Source organism: Chionomys nivalis, chromosome 11, assembly GCF_950005125.1.
Source record: "Chionomys nivalis chromosome 11, mChiNiv1.1, whole genome shotgun sequence".
Taxonomy (NCBI): Eukaryota; Metazoa; Chordata; class Mammalia; order Rodentia; family Cricetidae; genus Chionomys; species Chionomys nivalis.
The window spans coordinates 35,104,549-35,107,975 of NC_080096.1; positions in this window are offsets into that span (position 1 = coordinate 35,104,549).

The window sequence follows — 3,427 nt, forward strand, 5'->3', positions numbered from 1 at the left end:
GTCACTGACATCCAATCCACATTTTTCACCAACCCCAAGAGCCAAGGTCCACCAAAGCTTCACATGCAAAAGAAATAAATCATTTGGCCTCTTTTAATCAGTACTATCAACTACACTGTGCTTAGTCATACTTTTATACATACAAAATTCATTTATTCCATCCCAACAGACCCCCCCCCCAGCATTGTTCAAAACTTCAAGTTCAATGTCTCTAGCAGGACTCAAAGCAAACTCAACTTTGAATGCCCAACAAAATCAAAAAGAAAGGGGTAATATACCTAAAGATGGTACAGGTGCAGGATAAGCATTTCCAAAGAATGGGAAAACAGGAGAGATCCGCCCAAAGCAAGACCAAAATCCAGCAGGGTTAACATGAAATTCTAAATGTCTATGCCTTGTACACATGCTGGGTGACAGGAGCTGGGCTTTCAAGCAGCTGGGCAACCCTACAGTCTCATCAATTACAGACAACACGGCCACCATCCCAGGATGGCTTTGCACACTGCTTGTCATCTTCCCTGGTGAATGCTACATGTTGCTAGCACCTCTAGCTGTCTTGGGTCCTGTTGTAGCTCTGGTTTCACTCCCACAGCTCTGCTACAAAGTGCTCTATTGAAGCCTGCCTGCAGGGCTCCAGCCCTATAGCACACTGGCTTTGGGGAGACATTCAAGATCCAAACTATAGCAAAGAGTTTGAAGGTGGTGAGGAGCATGAGATATTTGGGGTTTACATCCCTTGGAGGAGTAGTCAGAATGATAGGAGAATGAAGCAGAGAGGTCTGAACCAATATCTTTGAGCCTCTCTCAGGCTCCCTGGTACTGTGCAAAATGTCCCTACTCACAAAAGGATATAGAATGATGCTGTGTAGAATCATCTGTGTAGGTACTGGAGCATAGGGGTAATCACATGGACTGTTCAGGTGTTTGTACCACCAGCAGAAGCCTGGGTCTGTCTAGATCAGCTGGTGAGTCCCCAGCCTCTGGCCCTCCAGAAAGAAATAACTGGAAATTCACTAGTTGTCACACGCTGCTATTTATCGGTCAGCACAAGGGGACCAGAGACCTGAGCAGGCAAGACATGAAGCTGAGGGCAGTCAGGGCCCTGAGGATAGAGCAAGGAGCTCCATGGTTTCCAGCCCCATCACCATGTGTGACACAATATATCTGTCATGACTCGGGGAGGGAGCAGGGCACAGAAAGAACCTGAAAAGCTAAGGTGCTAGTGGTGCCAGCAGACTGGTCAACAGAAGATTCCGAGCCAGTCGAGGGATGAAAACAGGCAAAGACAGGATGCAACTGAAACTCTTCCTGATATGACACAACAGAAAGTATAAAAAAGATCAACACATGGTCCAGATGAAGCCACGTCCCCCTGGAGCCTGTGGTGACTGTTTACCTGCCAAATGAAATCTGGCTTCATAGGCTGGGATGGGGGATGGAAAAGTCAGGAGTGGGATGGTAGTAAGGAGGAAAACATGGAGTTTGGAACCAAGATTGGGTCTGTTTCTCAGGGCTATAACTCCAACACAATCAAATGTCTGTCTTAGCATAAATAAATGAGCAAATGAGTGATGGGCAATACCATAAAGGAGACAGACACCTGGGAAGCCTGGACTCTTAGATCCTGTCCATTAAATGTTAAAATTCCTCTCTCTCTCTCTCTCTCTCTCTCTCTCTCTCTCTCTCTCTCTCTCTCTCCTCTCTCTCATGGGTGTGGGTGTGCATGTGTGTGTCTATACACACATGTTCATTTGTGTCTAAGTGTGCATATGTTTGGGTATGCATAGCCACATGTGTATGTGAAAGCCAGAGGTCAACACTGTGCATCTTCTTCAATTGCTCTCCACCTTAATCATGTAAGGTAAGATTTCTCTCTGAACCTGGAGTTCATCCATTTGACTAAAATGACTGGTCCAGGGATCTTCCTGGCTCACTTCACCAACATAAAAATTCCAGATATTTATCACCACATCCATCTTAAATATAATGCTTTCAGTATCCATGGGGCACTGGTCCTAAGGGTATCCTAACATCTATAGATGGGCTGGAGAGATGGCTCAGTAGTTAAGAACACTTGTTCTCACTGAGGGCCCAGGTTCAGTTCCTAGCACCCATATGGCAGCTCATGGATTCTTTGCCCTTTTCTGACCTCCTCAGGGACCAGGCACACACATAATATACAGACATGCATGTAAGCAAAATACTTATAAAATAAGATAAAGCTAAAAGTAAATTTTTAAAAAGTCTATAGATATCCATGGCCCTTATATGAGGTGGCATAGTATTTGCATATAGCCTGCTTGTACTGCCTAGCACAGGATAAATGCTATGTGTGTTGCTGCATTCTTTAGAGAATAATAACATGAAGAATATATACTGTAATATATTCAGTGCAGGTACAAATATTTACAAATATTCTGGAGCCATGGAGGGTTGACATATCTTACCTAATATGTGCTTCCTCGGCAGATTCTGGCTTTCGGGAGTTAGCTTCAGAAGTTACAGCTATAACTGGACTGTGACTAAGTCTGTGTCCATAGCTTAGGACTCAGGACAGAAAAGAGTCTGAACACTGTGACGGCAGAGACAGCATTTTGTTCACGGCTTTTTCTCTGGCTTTGAAAACACTGATTCAATCATCCTTAGGTAGCCAGTCCTTGTCAAATAAATGGTCATGTGATAAACTGTTTCAAAGCATGTAAGAACACAAGATACCTCTCTCAAACCTGAGTAGATAAGGACAGATACGCTGGTGGCTGGTTAAAACATTTTAAAGTATTTATTCGACTGTTTCTTTAAGAACCATAACAAACGCCATTCTATGGAGGACTGACTTTATTCCCCATCATCTTATTATTATTAGGCTGCTCCTCAAGCTGTCTGCATCCAAGGATGTTTATGAGCTGGAATCTGGACAGTCAAATGGCTCTGAACTCGGAAGAGCATATACTCGTTTTACTACGGCTTCATATTCCACCCTTGTAATTTTAAACTTAATTAATTCTTAAGTTTTTCACGTTTATTTATTGGGAAAGGTGTGCAAACCGCAGCACATGTGAAGGTCAGGAAAGAGTCGGCTCCGTCTGTTCTCTCCCTCCTCCATGTGGGCTCTGGGATCCAACTCAGGTCATCTTCACTCGTTGAGCTGCTTGCCAGCTGGTCCCACGTTTTTATTTTGCACTGGGATCCGTAAATTATGTGACCGTCCTGATTGTTTCTGAAGGTAGAAATACTCTCTACTGGTATATCACTGTGTGTCTCTTCCCAACTCAGGGTTTGGTGTCCTCATACAACTTGAAATGGGCGGTGGTAGACTTTGGTGCACGCTGGAAATCGGGGTAAGGAACAAGGGCAAAGCATTCGCAAGCACAGTTTGGCAGCTCGGGCCGTACATGTAGCCTTGCTCCTGTGACTGCTTATAAAATTC